Consider the following 22866-nt stretch of genomic DNA (forward strand, 5'->3'; position numbering starts at 1 on the left):
TGGTACTGAAAAAAACCCATCATTATCTATTTATCTTTATAGTTCTCTGATGCGATGCGGAATCGCGCATCATTTCACAGTACAAAACGTAGAATCCCATTATGACAGAGTATTTCGTAGACTCATCAAAATAAGAACTAGACGAAAATAGAAAGAAAAGGTAGAAATGGTATCAGTAGTAGTAGATTTTTCCCCATTGCTGGGATACGGTTCAAGATGTAGATAATAGAAAGAAAAAAAAAAAAGGAAAGGGGGAAGTACCTTTCCGCGGCAGAAGAAACCGGAATCTAGGTAGAAAGAGCAATCACTGAGTCCCGAAGGGGGAACCGGAAAAAAAGGGAATATTACCATAGCAATGGGATTTCTTTACATTGAGGAAACTGGACTATCATGATGAGGCTCTTTCTAATGCATTGAGAAGCGAAACCAATAATAGAGCCGTTTCTGCTGGCCAGAAAGAGAAGAGGACCTTCTGTTCTTTTGGAGGGTAACGAGGCCGAGATGCTGAATGATAAATGAACCATGTCCCCTTCTGTGGTATCAACTTTCGGAAAGGATGTCTATCCCTACTGATGATATGTCATCAATTGCAAGGACTTATACTTCCCGATGAAGGTAATGAAAATAAAAGATTACTTTTAGAATTAATATTTTTGATATTACAGAATGAACTCTGTTGGAAACAACATAGAGTCTTTTCTTTGCAAGAAAAAAATTGTGAAAATATCTTATGTTTATTATATTTTATGAGATGCAGATTTTTTTTTAATAAAAAACATAACAAATTGAAACCAAATAGCATATAGCTTCTATAATCGCAGCTCGTATATGCTTTAGTAGCTCAAATATATTGTAAAATACTTTACGATATTAAATAATATTCTTAATATTGCATAATAATGTTGAAATATTGAATAATATAATTTAATACCACACAATACTATACAAAATTGGGCATCAATATACAGTAATTGGGACCAATATTGTGTTAACAAGGAATGTATGTCGCGGAAAGTAAAGTTCTGACTTCATAGTGGATTTTCCATGGCTGACTAAATTAACCTGATGGTGGGACATGGAGAATTTTTTTTAATAATAAATATAAATCGTGTCCAAATCGAAACCAAATAGCATATAGCTTCTATAATCGCAACTCATATACGCTTTAGAAGCTCAAATATATTGTAAAATACTTTACGATATTAAATAATATTCTTAATATTGCATAATAATGTTGAAATATTGAATAATATAATTTCATACCACACAATACTATACAAAATTGTGCATCAATATACAGTAATGTGGGTCAATATTATGCTACCAGGGAATGCATGTCACAGAAAGTAAAGTTCTGACTTCATTGTGAATTTCCCATGGCTAACTAAATTAACCTGATGGTGGGACATTGAGAATTTTTTTAATAATAAATATAAATCGTGTCCAAATCGAAACCAAATAGCATATAACTTCTATAATCGCAACTCATATACGCTTTAGAAGCTCAAATATATTGTAAAATACTTTACGATATTAAATAATATTCTTAATATTGCATAATAATGTTGAAATATTGAATAACATAATTTCATACCACACAATACTATACAAAATTGTGCATCAATATACAGTAATGTGGGTCAATATTATGCTACCAGGGAATGTATGTCACAGAAAGTAAAGTTCTGACTTCATTGTGAATTTTCCATGGCTGACTAAATTAACCTGATGGTGGCACAACATGTGTGTTCTCATTTCCATGATTGAAATTACCGCAACAAAGGAAAATAGAATTCGAGACATACATTTAATTTCATACGCATTCGATTATAGCCACCAATAGTACAAATGCCTTCTGTAATCAAAAAAATAGATTATAGGCTCCTAGCGTTAAATAAAGATTGTTTTTATACGACATATCTTGAGATATTACAGATAAATTATTATAATTCTTGCTTTGTATTAACCTGCAATATAACACGACAAAAATATGCACTGTTTCAACCAAATAATAATATTTTATGATTTTAATTGATAGTAATGTGTAATATAATATAGTGCTAAAATAGTGCTGTGTAAAATTTTGATTAATTTATTTCAATAGATTCGGTTAAGAAAATTGATTGCAAAATTATGCAGAATACAAAATATTTCTATTATCCCTTGTTTCCTGGATCGTGGTAAGTTAAGAAGTAGATCAACTGAGAAAAGATATGGTAAAAAATAAATAAAATGGATATTAAAATAAATTTTTGCTAATTAATTTAGTTCAAAAATTGCATATTAATGCAATATTATTTTCAAAATTATTTGAATGCAGAAGTCAGAAGAAACTTAAATAATCATTTCAGCAGCACATTAGATTTCATTAGCATTCGAATGAAATTGCCTTTAAAAAATATTTCGGGTTGCAGTTCTGACAAATTCTTAAAAAAATAAAAAAATAATTAAGTTTTTGAAAAATTGGATTAAAAAATTATGCAAAATTATGATTTTGAAAAAATACAAGTGAATAAAAAAAGCATCAATCTATGAATGTATTAAATACTTTAAGATTCTTAAATTTGTCTTCGATTTTCAAAGGCCACAGTTATATTTTTAATTTTTCCTATCAAAGAAGCAGTTGAGTGTGAATGAAAATGCAATAACATATACTCATCTAAATAAAATTTTCATTTTGTAAATATTTATTATGAAAATTAGATTTCATAAATGAAGATTTTGAAATAAATTACATAATTATTTTTCGTCATTTAACAATTCTGAGGTATTTTAATATTCTTCGGGATATTGTATTATGTTTTAATCAAATCATAATTATCGAAGATTCATCTGGGTTTTCTATTTTATATAGTGTGGTTTTATGCATTGAAAATGAAGAACAGAATTTTAATTTGTTCAACCAAAGTTTATATATCAGTGAAAGAAATGAATATAAAAACCTTCCGTTATTTCAAAATTTCTATATACATATTACTTGTTTTTTTTAATAAAATATTATGATAAAGTAAATATGCAATTTTGAATTCTAGTTTTATCAAATGTTTCAATTTTCAGTGCAATCAATTTCAACAATTGCTAAAGGATCCAGATTGCATTATTGAATCAGTTATTGAAATATAAAAAGCAAAGTAACATGTCATAAGAATGGCATATATACATTATATATTGGTATATATGCAGATAACCAAATTGGCTAAAATCCTTCGGTAGCTTTTGTTTTAGATCACGTAAAATATCGTACTCAAAGGATTCTGAAAGGAAGAATCGGAAAGAAAAAGTGAAAGGTTACAATTTGAAAATTTGAATATGATATGTAAAGACATACGAAGTTGTACCTTGACTCTAATGCGATTTACAACTTTGGGAGACTATACATGAATGAATCAAATGACACGTTTTGTTTGATTTAACGTTCATCGGTTACGAGAATAATGGTATATTCGGATACATTTTTACCGATCTGTATCGTAAAATATTCTACAATAGTACATACATTATAGTTAAAAATTTAGATGGTATAAAGGTAGTCCTTATTCTGTTGTAGATATTACAAAATGCTACCACGATTAAAGAGACAGAGGTGAATTAAAAAAAATGTTTACTTGCCAACATTCAATTCAAAACAAAATCTTATTTCAAAGTATTTTCTTCATGACATTAACACTATTGTTCATGAAAGTTATTGAAATCACTTCTTGAAACCATATTTAAGAATGCCATCAGTTAATTGTATTATCGCAATCAAAAGCAGTGTCATAATAAATTTCAATTTTTACAATAAAAAAAAAGTGAAAATCAGTGACACAAAGAGTGCATATGGAAGTAGTAAAAAGGATAACATTTTTTTTTCGGTAAAGTAAATTTAAATTATCAATTGTCGGTGTATATCGGCAATATCAATACAGCCAGAACAGTGTTTTCTCATTCATTTCTCTTTCATAGAATCTTGCAAAAGTAAAGCAATTTCCTTATGACTAATATTTTACGCATTTAATGTTTGCTTTTGTAGTATTATCTGCATTTAAACCGAAAAGTAGCTCCAACATCTCTTTTTCAATGTTTTATTCACCGCCGAAACTTATGCCAGAATCACGGAAGTGATTTTTTCAATACCCGTTTTTGCTAATCTACTTTCATAGATCTGAGATCCATCTGAAAAGATTTAGACAATTTTTTTAAATGAAAGCCAGATTTAATGTAATCAGCATTTCGAAAAAGAAAATTTACAAAATGATAATGTTTTCCGACCGAGACAGAAAAGTCATCACAATCTACGCTGTGCATTTCTTGGCAAGATGACAATCCAATTGCAACGGATTTCTGCCTGCATTCTATTCCCCATCATAAAAAATATTTCAAGTCTTATTATTTTGTTGCAGTTTAAATACCAAAGAAACGGAAATGAGACTTTTTTCATGTCACAATTATCTCAAAAGTTATTTTAGTAGTTATTTGATTCATTTTAAAGCAGCCTTCAGTTTTTTTTTCTAATGAAACCAAATAAAAAATGGGGAAAATAATTTAAACTGTATTTAATAATGAAATAATAAGCAAGAAAGAAAATCTTTATATCTTATAAAATATAATATAAAAGAAATTAGCAAAATTATTCTTGAAAGCAATGGATAAAAAAATCCTGTTAAAAAATTCTCAGCAAAAAAGAAAATTTTAAAAGGTATTTTAACACTTTTTTTTTATAATTGCTTGATGTTACCAATTTAATAATAGAAAAATAACATTTAAAAAAAATAAGACTAATCATCTGCATCTTTAAGCTTATTAACCCTTTAAAGGGCCATTTTTTTCTAGTCATATGTTAAAATATTTTGAGGCTTGAAATTAGAATAAGAAAAGGGATTCGTTTAGCTTATTAGATAAATTTATTCTGATTATTTAATTAATAATTAAGTAACAAATCAAAGTACATCATTTTGTGTGAGATACAGAACTGAAGCATCTAAGTTTCTGACTTACTAAAAAAATTTGTCAGAACTTATGCCAATCTACATAATTTCACACAAAGATTGATAAATTTGGTGGGAAGCATACTTCCCACAGCCCTACAAAGGGTTAACAAACATATTTATTTTCTACAATAAAATTACAACCATAGTATCATTTACTGAAATGTTACTAAAATAATAGACATAAGAATGATAAAAAAAATATATATTTATATATATACTCAATAATACATATCAGTATTATATTAGAAATATTGTGACATTGATATGGATTTGGAAATGGCAAAACATTGCATAAAGCTGAACAGGAAAGAGAATTCAAAAAGAAACTATGGTAAATTTCAACCAACTTAAGCCATTTTAGTTAAAAGAAAAGCAAGGTTCTCTGACTGGAATTATAACATTTATCTTAATAAAATCTACTCTTATATTCTTTGCAGAATATTACCATGTTTCAAACAATAACTAAGAAACATCATTTCTGCAGTCCCTACCAGCAAATTAATTTGAATGATGCTTGTTATGTGGAATATATTGCAAAATACAGTTTTCTACTTCGTTTTATATAATTCTTATAATAATTATTAATGAATAGCATTATTCTTAATAGACTGAAGCCTCATTACTAATGCAAATGGAATCCATAAAGAATCAAGGAACAGGAAAAAACTGTATTTAATAATGTACTGTACTGTACTGTACTTAACTGTAATAATGTAATGTACGTGTCATTTTTCTTCAATCCATTAGGAAATACAAAAATGTTTTAGCTAATGAAATCGATGGATGACTTCCATCAGAATTTTTTTTCTTTTCATGCTCTTCTTTGTCTTCTTTTTTTCTTTAAAAAATATTATCCTCCTTTATATTTTCTTCATTTCTTATTCTTAATCTTTTATGATAAAGTATGAAGGCAAGAAAATATCATTTGCGCATGGTAAATTATAAAGATTTTAAGTACAAATTATTACTACATGAAGAAATAACACTTTTTTTTAATCAACTGCTAAGATTTTTTTTTTTTTTAGTTTTGATAAAATAATTTAGATTTATCAAGAACTAGAAAAAATGTACAAATACCATCTGCACGAAAATGACACTGTTATTGGAAATTAAACAAATTAAGGAAAAGCAGATGGAATCTTCAAGAACGGATAAATGAATAATTATTTTCTTCTGGCTAAACTTTTCTGATATTTATCCGACCTTATTTGCAATAGAGGGACACAAATTTGCTGTCTTGTCCAAGAATTTTGCCTTAGCTACGAAGTAAGAGTGTCTGAATGATGAATGGCTTGTTAACCTCAAAGGACTCAAGAGCTACGGGATAAAAGATGTTGGCTTCTATTTTTACCCTTGTTGGACAGTTTGTGTTGATTGGATGAAAGTGAAGAATAGTTTGTCTCTTGAAGTACATTCTTGCATGCGCAATTTGTTCGAGTTTCTATCCGATTTAGTAAAATAATAGACATCATTATTTCTTTATTGATCATTATTTCTAAAATAGGCATTGTTATTCCTAGAAATAATACATCATTAATTCTTCATGCTATCTTTAGAGAATATTTACTACTTTCATTTGAATTTGTATTGTCTAAAACATTTTGATTTATACTATACTCCTGAGTATCCACTTTAATGTGGTGAAATGATAGGCCGGAGTTCCATGAACTCATTTATTTGGCCACCTATACCAGAAGACAAAGTTTTAATATCAAAACTCATTGTTACAATATGTATTTCCTCACTTCTTATTGAGTGCTAAGCCTGCCATTCATCTCAAGCCCTGTAGAATATGAAGGTGACCACTGCCCAGCAAATCATAGAAGTTGCCGGTAACGCGTCGAGTTAAAATAGAAGGGTTGGCTCTGTACGGGTAGTTTATATATGTTTATATAGTGCACTGTAAGAATTTATCAGTGAAAAATAAGTTAAAGGGTGTAAACTGTTTATATTTTAACATGAATTCTGCTCATTTCACTGTGGATACTTACAAAAACAATAAGCATGCCCAAAAAACAATTTACAAATCCTGTACGTACTGTGCAGTTATAGTCGAACATAGGCAACAACTGAGGTCCATTGTACATTGACGAAACAATGGACAACTAACAGGACGCTGCTCTTTTCCTGTCGCAACGTGTACTTTGCACACGGCACGTAAGAGGGTCGTAGCAGACGCCCGCTTCCAATGTTGCCAATGCAATGCCTTTCCCTCCTCAATTAATTACGATAAAAAAAACTACGCTGGAAGCCGGATAGTCGCTAACCGGTTACTCGGGAGTGTACTGTATTTATCTGTTGCATTTTGCTGTTTCTTGAGTGCATAGTAAGAATGGACCTCGTAAACTTTAATCATGCCTTAATGATAAGGCTTGCATATCAGTATTCCATTTTCTCAACTTCTGCGACCACTTTTAATGAACATTAGCTAAATAATTTGAAAGAGCATGAATCTCGTTTAAATGATGGAACTTTCTTCTGATTTTTTGTTTGATGTTCTCCATCAAAGGCATCTATCAAAAGAACATGAACAGATTTCCCTCTGAAGTTCAGTGCACAGGATTAGCTTTAAAACTAAGAATTCTACTGCTATACAAAAGTGATGCCAGGCTGTACTAAAGTGGTCATGCACTATAGCATCGCTGGGTGATAATTTTTGAAACTATTAATTGTATCTCAAAAAATGGTGCCAAGTTCAACGAAAAGTCACTTTGTTGCGAAATCAATTTAATTAGAAAAGATATTTTGCAATAACAATAGATAAGCAAAAGCAACGTATTTTTTGTCCAATTATCAAAATTGCGACATTCCAGGTTGAAGCAGAATTATCTTGCAATGCACGCCAGTTCAATGAAAACAAAGTTTTGTACAGAGATGGCATTGATCTCGCATATGGAGAAACTTTCTGATTATGATCGTTTGTGGGATGCTTTTAATTTACCAAGAATACCACCCAATTAATGTTTGGTTGTTAATTGATTTTGGTTTAACTATGCAAGAACAAAATTTGATTATACTACGCCTCACTGCTTGAGACGACATTTTCAATGCTAGCCTATTTTACCCTGTATTTTATGAAGGCTTATTAACAAAAGTAAAATATTTAGATCTTATCTTAGCAATATCTTAGACACAAAGCTCAATATTTCATTCTATGACGAGACCGATGTTGCTTCAAGTCATAGATGCATGGTTATAACATGGATAAATTTCCTTCAAACAAGACATTTAATGCATGACAATATTCATTGTGAAAAAAAAGTCACTGAATAGGTGATGCAGAGTATGCATGCATGTGATACCACTGCAATTATTGTAAAACATTCGACGATGTATTACTCAGGATTGAGGCAATATATTAATAGCCATTTTGCACAACATGCTGCACTAAAAATAAAGTACTTTTAGTACAAGACTTTAGTAAGTACTAAAATTCTTGTGTCTAATATCAATGAATCAGCATTGTGTCTCAAGAAAACATTTCAGTATGAAGCATAAAGAAAAATGATGGCAGGTTAAGAACAAATCCTTCCGCCATTCGGCATGGCATTTGAATAGAGAAAAAATTTGAAAGTTGGAAAAAATAAACACACTTTTCATGTGATATATCCTAGGCCTTAATATGTACAGGGAACCGTAATATACAAACATGCAATATACATACAATATTATTCTATAACTTTGTAAATGACCTTGTTCTTCATGCTTATACAACGTTCTATTAAAAAAAAACTTTATTTCAAGCTTTTTTCGATAAATAGTACTATAAAATAGCCAAATGACGTGAAGCATAGCCACTTAATATATATTGACTAGATTTATAAGACAATGACTGTAACCGTTCTAAAGTCAACAGAATGAGACAATACTTTGGTACTTTTAAAAAAGCAAAAACGACGTATAATGGAGCAGAAATTTTGCATCGGTTTTGAAACAAAGGATTCTAATATATTGGAAATAAGCATCCGGCGATATCGAAAAGTTAGCTTAGATTATTAAATAAAATTTTAAGTTTTAAAATATTCTAGGTTGATTCGCTATTGAATAACGAATTTATTTTTTTATGTAATTGTACCACCTGATTTAATAAAGAATTTGAATAACTTAGTGCTCAGTTTTTCAAAAAATTAAACAAATATATCAAATAACTTAACACTGCATTCTTGTGACTAAGCAATCATACTTGCAAAAATTGTAAATAAATGAAAAATTGTCTTTCATTAAATAAAATACATATGATTTTTTTGTTCTGTGCCTGATAAAGTTAACGACCATACCTTCAAACATTTTATCTATTACTCTGCTTGTAGAAAAATAAGAATATAGGTATAATTTTCAAATTTGAGCATTTCTGTATGTACTTGGAAGGCTGTCCCTGTCTTTTATTTAAAAGAAATTAAATTAATTACTTTAAAATTTACAAAATTTGAAAAAGAAACCATTGAAAATGAGTATTATTTAAAATAATCACTTTAAAAATTGTTATTGATTTTGGCTTATAATTTTACATAGAATTAATTTAAATGTTATTTCCCGACAGCTTTTTACAATGTGCAATATTAAAATTCAAAATATCATTTAATTGTTAGTAGAAGTTATTTTTAAATATAATCGTTGTGAAGTTTTAAGAATTCTTCGTATAATTAGATTAGGTTTCCAATTCTCGCTTTTGAGAACGTTGCTGCTCGTGATAGACCTTAACGTTCCTTTGAACTTCCGTTTCAGTCTAGAAATTCTTGTCTTCTTTTAAGTAATGTATATGAACAGACATTTAAATATTTACCTTCCACACCAGCAATTTTAGCATATTGGTGGACCAGCTCTTTACCTGGGACTCCAACATTCTGCAACAAATGCCTTACCATTTCATTAAACATAATTTTCTATTGCAACACTTTTGAGCCCTTGTCATCCTTAAGGGAGAATACAGCTTCTATATTCCGAGATAAATACCGATAATTTTAAAACAGAGAAATGCTCGTCTCTTTGCTGAATTTAGAAACTAGTTAAAATGCAAAAATAATAACTTCAAACTAATAAGAAATAAAAAAAAATGTTAAAGTTAAATGTGATTCTCCAATACGGTATATGCCTGAATTTTCACAACAATTTTATCGAAAATAACTATGAATGAATATTACATTTAATAATAACTTCATTTTGTTCTTGTCTTTTATCAAGGTTTACTGGAGCTTACAAATAATAAGTCAAGCTTACAAAAAATAAGTATAAATCAAAAATAACTTTTTTAATATTAAAAACGAAACAATGAATTTAACCTGGCAACATGATGTGAAAAAATGGTTTAAAAATACATTTGGTAATATATTTTTTTGTATATAAATACTGTTAAGAAATTTCCCGGGTTCGTTTGGATAGTGGAAGTTATATGGTGTGGAGAACGCTCAATCAGCAGGCGGTAGTAGAAAAAGAAACAACGACGTTTATTTACACGAAGACACACAGGACAGCACAAAGACGATAACTATATACAGCACAGAGAAGACAATTATCTTCAGCCGCGAGACGTGCAAACAGCAACACACAACAAGACTCTACTGCAGACAGTAGCGCACAGCTTAGTTCAGCACTAGCTTGACTCCATCGCTGCTCTGCTAATCCCTGGAAGACCAGTTCTTCACCGTCGATTCCGACTACTCTACCCCAGCAGCTGCAGACCGCCTCCTTTTATAGGTCTCAGGAGGCGGGGCTAGAAGCCTCCCAACCAATCAGGAACGTTCGAGGCGTATCTCGGTTCCTAATGGACGAATCGGAAAAAATCTCGATGTTTCGGGTATAATCTATTTTGGTGCCAAAGTCGCCAAGTTTGTCGCCAAGCTCTGGACACCCGGACTCCGTCCAATACAGATGACTGTAAAACGGTCTTTCTGATGATGGAACCAACTATGCTGGGAAGCAGCATTACAGATTCGTAACAATACTTAATGTTAAATGAAATATCAAAAAGAAAGATGATTAGACATCATAAACGGTAAAGTATTTGTGTTTTTAAAAACAAAGTATAAATTTTTTAAGCTTAAAAAATTAGATACATTAAAAGTATTCCATTATTAATTCTTATGAACAAACTGAATACAAACTTCTTATCAGTATATTGAGAAAAATATCCAACTCTCTCATGAGCTTTGTTTCGCTTTTTTTTTTCTTTTTATCTTTGCATAAACTTTTATTTTTTTCCAAGAAAACTTTTAATGTGAAGACGGAATATCCAACCTTGATGTGCTTCCTAAGGGATAAAATCTTCAAGAAGTGAGATGTCAGTTCCGTGACTCGACTCCTGATTGCATTCTCAACATTTTTTTTCTTTACACAAAAAATGCTTTTTCTTCTGATCTGTCTTTTGGTGTACGTGAAGAATTTGCTTTTTTTTTAAACTCCTCCTGACAATTAGGGAGCAAATCTCTTGACATAATTTTAACGTTCCGCAATGACTTCATGATAAGAATATTCTTTTCATTTTTTTGCATCATGAAAAGGTATTTTTTTTTATGTTTCAGAGACTATAATCATTATTCTTTTATTAATTTTTATTTTGTAATTGGATTTAGATTAATTTATATTTCAATTTGTATTTTAAACAATGCAGCTAGATATTAGTTGGAAATAAAGATTTTAAACAATATGAAAAATCATAATTACATTAAAAAATTCAAAATGTGCGCAAAACAAATAAGTTTTATTCAATTCAAGGTATTTTTTATAAAATGATCTTTTAAAAATTTGTTTCATTAAAAATCAGTTTAGTCTTTTTTTTTTTTTTTTTTTTCAACTTCAGAACTTTTCCTATTCTAATTATTTTTCCTTACTTAACCCTTTAAAGGGCCATTTTTTTCTAGTAATATTATGTTAAAATATTTTTAGGCTTGAAATTAGAATAAAAAAAGGGATTCAATTAGCTTATTAGATTAATTTAATTTTATTAACTAATTTTGTTTATTAATAATTAAGTAACAAATCTAGACACATCATTTATTCGGAGATAAAGAACTGAAGTATCTTATTTTTTTGTTTTACTAAAAAAAAATTGTCAGAACTTATGCCAAACTACATAATTTCATACAAAGATTCATAAATTTGGTAGGAAGCATAATTCCCACGGCCCTAGAAAGGGTTAAACGAGAAATAATTATACCCTTATTTTTTAAAACCTCACTGCCACGCAATTTATATCAATTTCTCCAAATCTTCTTTATATTTTTTTAAATAGTTCATAATATCGAATATTAAATAGAGTCATATTATCACTTTAGAGAGAAATTAAGTTAAACAAAATAGAATTAGAGTAACAGAAACTCACCTTCCAATTCCTTCAAGAAATTAATATTTAATAAATTGCATAATGAAAAAATTAAAATTATTCATAAAGCCTTGACTGACATTGTGCAATGTAATGATATCAATTCGTCCAAATCCAATATTATAACATACATAATAATTACATAAAATTTCTTAAATATGAAGGAATTGTTTTGTATATGGTATTTATTTATCGATTAAATCATTAAATAATTTTATTTTATAATCTAATGTTTTTAAATGGGCATTTATCAAGATTCGCGTTAAACAAAATGAAAAAAAAATACGATTTATAATTGTTTTAAATTTTTGATTTAATCACTTAAGTTTAATTTCTATTATTGGATAATTAAATATACGTATACGTTACATTAAAAATTACGTTTTGAAAGTCAAATACCATTAACTGCAATTTCTTAAATATTCTAATTTATAACTTATGAGAAATGAGTAACATGTATTACAAATGACAGCTCTAATTTTCATTATTTTCACAACTGATATTACATGCATCGTCCTTACTCTTCCAACATCGAATAATTTCTTTGAAATATTTTTCAAAATAATACATGCTAGCTCTTGTCAGTTGAATATTTGCTTTGGGCGGATCATTAGGTTCCTGCAGAAAATTTGACTAGTAAGTAAATAAAATCAAAGAAATTACAATAACGTTAGGATTTCTCACATCAGTTGTAGAAAAAAAATTCTTGCATTTTATCAATAACAGGAGAAAAAGAGTACTTTGTTTGTTTTTTCCTTCCAGCGATAACAAGCTTTTAAAAAATGTGCGTTTTAAATATTACAACGCCATTTATGGTTTAACAAGAAGCTAAACATTTATCTCACTCATACATTTGTAGTTCAATCACGATTCGTCGAGAAAAAAGAAAAAAAATTATTAAAATGAAATTATTATAATGAAATGTTACGAATAAAATGGCAACTTAAAACATAATTTATAATATTAGAGAGGAAAACACAATTTTTCTAAAAACATCTATGTCATACCCGATATTGGTGAATGGCGCGGACCTCTAAAATAAACTTAATTTTTTTTATACATTCTCATTGCAACAAGCACATGATAAAAAAATGTGTCTGAAATTTCCTCTTAAATTTCTTTCTCCGTAAGAGCACAAATACAAACAAGTTTATGTTTTCTATTTAAAACTTATATACTTATAATACATAAATAAGCCCCATTTCAATTCAAACTATATAGACAAGAAGCAGTAGACTCAAATGAGTAATTGAAAAATTCTAGGGTATTAATTATTACAGGAGATTTTTAAAAAATCAGAAGCAATGGGTGATATTAGAAACTACAGAAGATACAGAAATGTTTGAAATCTTTAAACGATATTTTGCTCTTGGACAGGTTAAAATAATTATTCATAAATATCATTCATTCATTATTATGCAGATTTCAATCTAGAAGCGCATGAATTGCTTAACCATTTCGAAAATGCCAGGCATTTAGCAGATATCTACCGCGGTGATGGAAATTCTTGTGACTCCATATATCTGTAGGTCATGCCAGGATCTTAACTCGTTGTATATCCTTCATTAGCAGTCAGAATTGCAAATGGCATTGAACTATACTGTGGGCAGACTAAATCATTTATTAATTCTCTAAAGTTGTCATTTCCAGCCCGAATTTCTCAAGTGAATTTGGCGCAATTTTCTTTTCTTCTTCCTTCTTTGTTTGGTCATTAAATTTTGAATTAAATTTATAATGCTAGATTTCTCCTCTTGTTAATATATAAACGCTAATATTTATAGGGATGATAGTTAAAAAATACACTACAACATATTTATTTAAAAGGACTTGAAAAAATATTTTATTGACTCCAATTATGATTTTTCGTAGAGTAAATGAATTATTGTTTTATGGCACAAGGGCCAAGAAACGCCATACTGCGCAAATCAATTCGTATTTCTAGTTGAAAAAAAAATTTTTTTCCTTCTTATTTTTTGCGCATTATCAACTAACCATCATTATTTCAATGCCGTAAATCAAAGATAATAAATTAATTTGCAGAGAAAGAGAAAGAAATAATTATTTAATAATCATTATAGCCCAAGGTTCGTTAGTTTATTTTATTATTCAAAATCAAAAGTCTGAATTTAAACTATTTCTGATATCTACGATTTTCATCCCAGTTATTTTCCAAAAAGTGATATGAAAATAAACCTTATCGGCAAAACATATTCTAAATAATAGAATCGTAGAATTTGTAAAATAGAAAAATAATTGTGAAGTTCGAATCAATATACTAAAAGAGAGGTGGGTAATACAGTAATCAGTATTTTAATTCCGACTTTAAAATTTGATATACATATTTATAATTTGAGCATGATTTTCAAAAAACTGTTTAATCAATTTTTATCTCATTCATTGAGCTATAGATCTATTTACATAAGATTTTAGTTAAACCAGAGATCTAAAAATTTTATCCATAATAAAGAAAAAACATTTTAAAAATCAATAGTCGTGATACAAATAAAAAAATTTGATCTAATTCGACAGGATGATATATTTATTCTTTATTAAAATAATGTTCCAATAACTAAGTGGTTTGCATCATTTTTTTAGGGCAGAGAATCTGTTTCCATATTTTACTTCATTCCAAAATACTCCTTTTCAATTACACATTCCAAAATACTCCCTTTCAATTACACATTTCAAAATACTCCCTTTTAATCATAAATCTTTAAAATGATATTATGGTATTAATAAAGAGTTCACGCAAAACTGAAAATATTCACGAATTATGTAAAATTTTGATTTTGAAATGTAACTTCGACATATTTTACACATAAATGTCATAATACGATGTACTAATGGATAGCTGCAGTGGTGTAAGGGATTAAGAACACAAGTTGTGTAAATGAAGTGATGAGACTGAAAAGCATATATCCAATCTCGCAATATTGTTGACTTTCGATTCGGAGGAAAGAAAAGGCTTCCAAAAAAAATCCTATGAACACAATTCAAACTGGTAGTTTTGACAAGCATTCAAACTGATTTCATGTATTGTGTTAAGAAAAAAAAGCGACAAATTTAGAGTAGCTTTTGCTAGAAAATGCTTCGTCTACTTCATCAGATAAAGTTTTCTCATGAGGCCTTGCTTTCTGTCGGTTTAAGGCATTTTCAGAAGGAAACGAATTGATTTTTGAAGGCGAACCTTGCAACATAAAGGCTGTAACAGCTAGGATTGAAGAATAGGACTTTGTTTTGTCCTAATAATCCTTTTACAGTCAAAATAATCGAAGAATGAAAATTTGGTGCACACAACATTGACTAGTTATGCTCTCAAAATCAATGAAATCAATTAATCAATCGTCATAAATCAATGAAATGGCGATGAAAGGGAGAAAATCTTTCACTGGAAATAATGAAAGAGTGAGTGGCAAGAAATTAAAAAAAATGGTTTAAAAATCACGTTTTCTTTAAATGCGTATATTGTTGACGAGTCTAGACTGCTCAAGCAGACGTGCAAACATAACGATAAAACCAATAATGCTACACTTGAAACTCCCCAAGATAAGAAAACAAAGCAAAAATTAGTAATTCAAACATCAAGCATATTCATATACTTTTCAGATGGCTTGGGAATTGCCCACAAGACATTTGGACCTCAAGACCAAACAGTAAATTAAAACTTAGGAAAAAATTTCTTAAGAAACTTCTAAAAGGGATCACAATTCAGTGACTAAGAATCAAGATTAACGGGTTCTGCATCACGGCAGTGTATCTTCTTAAACTAAATTTTCAGTAAATGAATTTTATTATGTAAATATATTCCTCTAAGTCATCCGACCCTTATTCCTACGACTGGAGTCTATGTGAATTGTCTGTTCCTAAGAATGAAAACCTCTATCAAAGGTCATCATTTTGGGCACTAAAAATATTAAAATGGCTGTAACCGATCTGTTAAAAGCTATTCATAATTCGAATTCTAACAGTGCAATGAATGGTGGAAAATTCAACTTCAGTATTGTTGACTTCCCGACACAATTGCTTTGTAGGAGACAGTGATTTTAGTAGAATAAAAAAGAATATAAAAGAATCAGAAGCTATCATTTTATATGTCTTTAAATCAACATAGATTATTTTTTCTTTGGTTTAGTTAAATTAAAATCCACATTCTAAAGCGACAATAGGGCTGTTTTGGGACTGACCTCGTCATTTTGAACCACAGTCAGATGACGAAGACGACACTTGAGCTGTCACTCCCTATCCAAACTTTCACCATACTACCGAAATTTTTTCTTGAATTTATAAAATTATACGAAATGATATAAATATCTAGAATTTAAAAAAATAAAAGTATCGGAAACTGCCATTTTATATTCCTTAAACCAGCATAGTTTATTTTCTCTTCAATGTATAAAATTATAAGAAAATGATCTAAATGCTTTATCCCTTAGCTTTGAGTAAATATATTTACATTACATTTATATTTGAGTATTTTCCTCCCAACGGGCATACTCAGATTCAACATATTCGATTTTATTTTGATTCTGGCAAGGCCTGAAAATCCCCAAAATGATAGCATCTTCGCAGCGATTCAGGGGAAGGCAGTCTTTCTTCCCCGTATATTACCGCACACAAAGCATCACTTGACATGAGAAGTAACCCGGAATTCCTTTCGTGGGTGTTATTACGCCGAGATATTTGTTTATCATGATCTCGTGTGTGTATCAAAGAGGCCTCATGTCGTTACCGTAAGTTTCCTCCCCGCTGAAGCAGGAGATCGGGCAACAAACAATGTGTTATCGCCCCTACCCGGAAGCAGTGCCTGTTTTGTTGCACTTATGACAAAGGAATAAAGCTCATCGTGCAAATATTCCCAGACATGATAAAGTACAAGCAACTGCACCAAAGTTTCTTAACAGAAGTATTTTTATTGCCTTTCGTGGTATATCAAAGTCATAGGAAACTTAATTCACGATGTCAGGCCACCACAGCCGAAGGCTATTAAAAATCCTTTTAGCGCACGAATTATAAGATAATTTCAAAACAGACCGAACAAAAAGACGATTTCAAAATTCTTTATTTGAGCAACAGTTTTCATAAAATCGGATTTAAGCTCGAAATTCAAATACATTTAATTAATTAAAGTGACAGAATTTTGAAAGAATTTTTATTAATTCTTATTATTTGTTTGTTAATTCTAATTATTTTCTAGTTAAATATTTTGGATATGAAAGCCATGTAAACTAAAATCAGAGCTTTGGTATACCTTGAAATTTCTTTCTAGATAGCTGAAGCAAGAAATCTTTTACATATTTTTTCAAATTAATCGATGAGTTTAAAAAGTTAAAATAGTTTTGAAATCCAAGTCCTAATATTTCTGAATGGATATTTTGAAATATTGAAATTTTAATTTCTGAATTAACTAATAACTGTTTTAAAATTTATGCAAAAAATAATTTTTATCAAAAGCATTTATAGGAAATATTGAAATAAAAAGAAACTGTTTATAAGATCAGGTAAAAAAAAGTATTCCTAAAGATTAAAAAAAATTGAAAAATATTTATAATGTTAATAATTTGATTGCAAGAAGTTGGTAGGCATAATTAAGAAAATTTTGAAGTAGGTAACAAAAAAAACATTATGTAGAAAATTTAATATCTAAAACCAGAAACTAGGTATAAAATATAAAATAAAGACTTATGAAAAATCATAATATGTAATTTACTGAATTAGATCTACTAATCTACTAAATCAATTACGGATCTACGCACGATAGTTGAAAATCCTTTGAAGTTTGGCGTCTTTATGCAAGGAAAGATTTTAAAATATCTACCTCTAGATAAAAGGAAATGCGTTAAACTGATTTAAATTCAGTTAACTTGGTTCCCATTATTTGAATTTTATACTTGAATGATGAATTTGTAAATTATTTGCTATTTTTGATGCATTTAGTATGAAAAGTTCTCAAAAAATAAACGGGAATTCTTCAGTAGATTTCCAAGTTTGAGCATATTTTAAATTGTTGTGGCTACCAAAAAATTGAATGATTCACTCTTTTGCAACTTAACTTTGATTTACGTTCTTTAAAACTGATGCACAAATCAAAAGAATTTCAAATCATTAAAAAAAAAAACTAATAAGTAAGTAGTGGATTTGGAGTACTTTATTTTGTTATGCATCTCATTACGACTGACAATTTTATTTTGAATCATTTTCCAATCTCATTATCGATGAATAGATGAATTTTGATTTTTTTTTCTGCATTGATTAAAAAAATTCGTTTATCTGCAAGAATTTGTTAATCAAAACAGCATTTTGTCATACTTTCATTCTCATCATTTAAATATGGAGGTTAATTTCCTGAAGTTTGTGAATTTCAATCACAATGAAATTAATAAGTATCTTCCTATTAGGTGTTACTATTTTTGAAGTTGCATTAAGCAAAATTTATTTCATAAAAATCACTTTCTAAACTATTATCTATTCAACAAGAAATGTTTAATATATATATATATGCAAGAAGTACTTAATAAGCAAAGAAAAACAGTATAGACTGGCTTTTCTTTCCAATATCAAAAACATATTTGCACTCTTATTTTTATCATCTGAATAGCATTATTTTTTAAAACTTTGGGATATGAATAACTTCATTTTCATGCCGATTACTCTATTAATCTAATATTTCCATATTTCTATTTTTTTTAACTTTTTAATTTAGAATAAAATTTCATTCCGTGAAAGCCTTATAAGAAATTTCTGAAAACAATTAAAAATCTATAAATTCATAATTTCAGAATATACATAAATTTTAGTATTTATATATTTTCTAAAATGATATTTATTCTGATATGAAATTAATCTTTTGAATTACCAGTAGAGATGGCAGCATGTATAAAAATAAAATTTCCTTCAAAATACAAAACATAACTCAAAGAAATTAACAACCTTTATTCAAATTTTCCGTTTCATCTTTAATTCAATGATAGAATATTTCATCTCGAGTACTTTCAAAAGCATTTAAAGAATTCACCTTCGGTTTGATGTCTTATGTTATAAAAAAATTTCATTTAAAAAAAGAATATATATGCTAATGTTTAATATTATACTAATATTTAAAATAAAATGGTACTTGACATAAATTTAAATAACTACTAATAACTTACTTTACCACGGTATAAGAAAAACAGAATTTTACCTGGATATCCTGAAAAAAAAGAACAAGTGCATTAATATATTTGAATACTATGCATAAAAAGGTAGGGGAAACACTTTATATTAGAAAAAATTAAATATTCTGAAAGCATAAAATTCTGATTAATAATTCATAATAAACTTTTTAATTAAACTGAGGAAAATATTAAGGTTTTAACTTTCCGAAATAAGTTTTTAACATATAGCATCAGATATTAATGTATTACACTTTTCTAAATAATTGTTAAAAATATACTCAATTTAATATTCCTGATTAAGATAAATTATTATATACCTTTTTATGGATGATTTTACATCATCATGGAAATAATATGTAAGAAAATAACTATATTTTAGCCATCTAATTATAAAAATCAAAGATAATATTTAGAACATAGAAATTCATACGATCTGAAAGATCGCTGTACCAATTACAGTGCACATAATAGCCATGTCCAACAAAAGATTGAAAAATAAACATTGCTACAAGAAATGGTGAAATTTTGAAAATGAATTTTACTTTGATCTCTTAATTCCATGAGCCAATAAAAATAAACATACTCAACGTGTAAGATAGCAATTTGTGTAAATATTTTTTTAATTAAAGTTTATGTAACTCTTTTAAGCAGCAGGTTCGGTTATTTTTAGGATGAAAATGCAGTAGCCAGAAAAGAATTCAATGATTTTGCAAATTAAAACACATTTTCAATTCCTAAACAATGCAGTCATTTATTCAAAATGTACCCTCATTATTGTATCATTCTGTATGCATATTATTTAAATTTAAAAATAAGAAAGAAATCGTAATTTTTTTTTATCAGGGCGGTACGCTTTGTCAATGAATGAATGGCAAAAATTGGATATTTTAAACAAAGAAAGTCTTGAAGTGTATACTTCTCTTGACAGATTTCCCACTTAGAGTAAAAGGCCGCCGTTCCCATGAGCGGCCAAACAACTACCTTTCATTCCCTCCGGGCCTTTCTCGGGGATCCTTCAAGAGAAAATGCGGCAGTTCTTTAAGGGCCAATAAAAGAAAGGCGGTTTTGTTGGAGCCACGGTTGCAGGGAAACCTTTGCCCACGGTTATAAATAAGAGAATATAATAAAATCAATCATTCCTCTCAACAATGAGTCGCCGGCACCTTTCTTCGTTCTCTACTTTTCTTTGTGATAGAAATCAATCTTCGGTTCATGGAAAAAAGGAGTCTGTTAGCAAAGTCTCTGAAATTCAATAGATTTTAAATCTCCCTCTTTCTGGATGGTTGTGGAAATCCGTGATGTGGAAAAATCCTTAATATATCGATTGCTTTATGCACACGAAGAAGAGGCGTGTTTCGCTTGCTGAATGCAAGGAATAAGTGTTGAAATGATTGTTTTTATTATTTTATTCTCTCGGATTCGAGATCAACATCATTCGAGATCATGACTTGCTGGATAAAGTGCGATCCAACCGTGTCAGTCACAAAGTGCAAATAAATATATCGACAGGATTCCTCGAAATCAATGCTTTTGTTAAGTTTAAGCTAACAAAGTTGAGAGAATTGTAAAGGATCATAAGACTGGAAAACATTCTTGCTTTTGCATTGTGTTTCAAGTTTATTGAAACTAGATTTAAGTTACATTTAAATTACATTCTTCATATTTTTCTAAACAACAGTTGCTTGCTATAGTTGATTTAATGTATTGGATTTATATCTCGTTTCATAGCTTCACGAAGATCATTTTGGAACATCATAAATATGGAAATCAATTTAGCTCACTAAAAAGGCAAATGAAACATGCAAGCCTCAAAACCACAGTATCCAGAGAAGATTTGATTTATAATGCCAAACTTATTGTGCACTATGCCAAATACAGACTGGAATATTAATGGAATTGTTCCGAACCCATGTTTCCTACGGCCAAATTCAAGGCTCTGCCTTTCAGCCAACATAGACGCATTTAAAAAATGCAATAAACAATGAATGTATTCAAAACTGTTAAAAATCCCAAATTTTTCCTTTAGTATTATATTAACTGGCAATTTCAAATTTAAATAATTAATTACTATTTTGTCTGTGCATCGATTTTAGGACAAAAGAAAGCGAAAACCATTTCAAATCAGTGGTGCGACAACAAATCTTGGCGATGTGTTATGAGAACGGGACCTCATATTTTAACAGTTTAAGCAAATCATTAATGAACTTTAGAAAAAAAAAATCGAGAAAGATAAGAAAAAGAATATATTCCATATGCACTTTATAGTAATGATTTTTAAATCTTAGAATTGAAAAGATTTGCTGTGATTTTTCACTCAAAGCGTAAATTAACTTTGAACCCATCTGCAAAATTAGTCGTTTGGTGTGATTAATTGATGCATTTCAGCTCCTTAATGCGATTTACAAAGTCGAGGAGCGAACAAGAGAATTTTTACTAATTAATATGGGTTTCTGCCTGTAGTGTTTCTAAAATTAATAAGATAATTAATTGTTAGCGAATATTAGAAGCAAATCTGAGTGAAACAAATGTCAAATATGACTTTCCTATTTGACTTCTTCATTTTTATATCCCATATTAACAAAAAGTTCTACTAACTGTTCATGGGACATTAAAGACATTTTTTTTGTAATTCACTATAACTCAGCCGCTTAATTAATTAGAATGACAAGGTTTCATAAAATGTTTGCGACATTAAAAATGGCAGACCCTTTATAGATGATACTGATCTAGGAAGTGATAGAATTAAAGTACCAATGTTTTGAACTTTATAGAGATAAAATAGTAATTATGGTAATTCCACATTCTAGGGAAATGTCTTCCAAAACACGAATAAATGATTAATGTAAAAGAAGAATAGCATGTTAGAAACAATTTCATTTTTCACGTTGTTCTTCCGATTCTAATCGAAAATCCTTCTACAAAAGTCACATATATACATATATTGGAGCTTGAACAAGACTTCTATCGGCTAAAAAAATAATATTTGTAGTTTGTTTTGACGATTAGCAATCATATTTCTTCTTTAATAACGTGCTTTTACACGCGGAGTGCGTTGAATTTGCTAAATGAATTCAGATTAATCACAGCAACATATTTAAATGTCTAATTTAAACTCATGTGATAATCTGACATTTTGATAGTAATGGCAAATATAAATATATGTTGTATACGTATACTATCTGCAATGAATAATTAATATAAATTTGTCTTGATTAACCTTCCAACCGGCTGGAATGTAGAAAGTTGCTAAAACGAGTTTCACCAATAAAAATTGTAACATAGAAATTAAGTCTTTGTACAATCAAGAGTCGTCATTTTAACAAGAAACAAGTGCTGGATTGTCGTCGACCTATGTTTTAAATTACTATAAGAAGAAAACTGAACGAATTCATGGGATTCGATATCTTACTGGAAATAGTTTCCCCTT

This window comes from Argiope bruennichi, chromosome 2 (genome assembly GCF_947563725.1).
Source record: "Argiope bruennichi chromosome 2, qqArgBrue1.1, whole genome shotgun sequence".
NCBI lineage: Eukaryota > Metazoa > Arthropoda > Arachnida > Araneae > Araneidae > Argiope > Argiope bruennichi.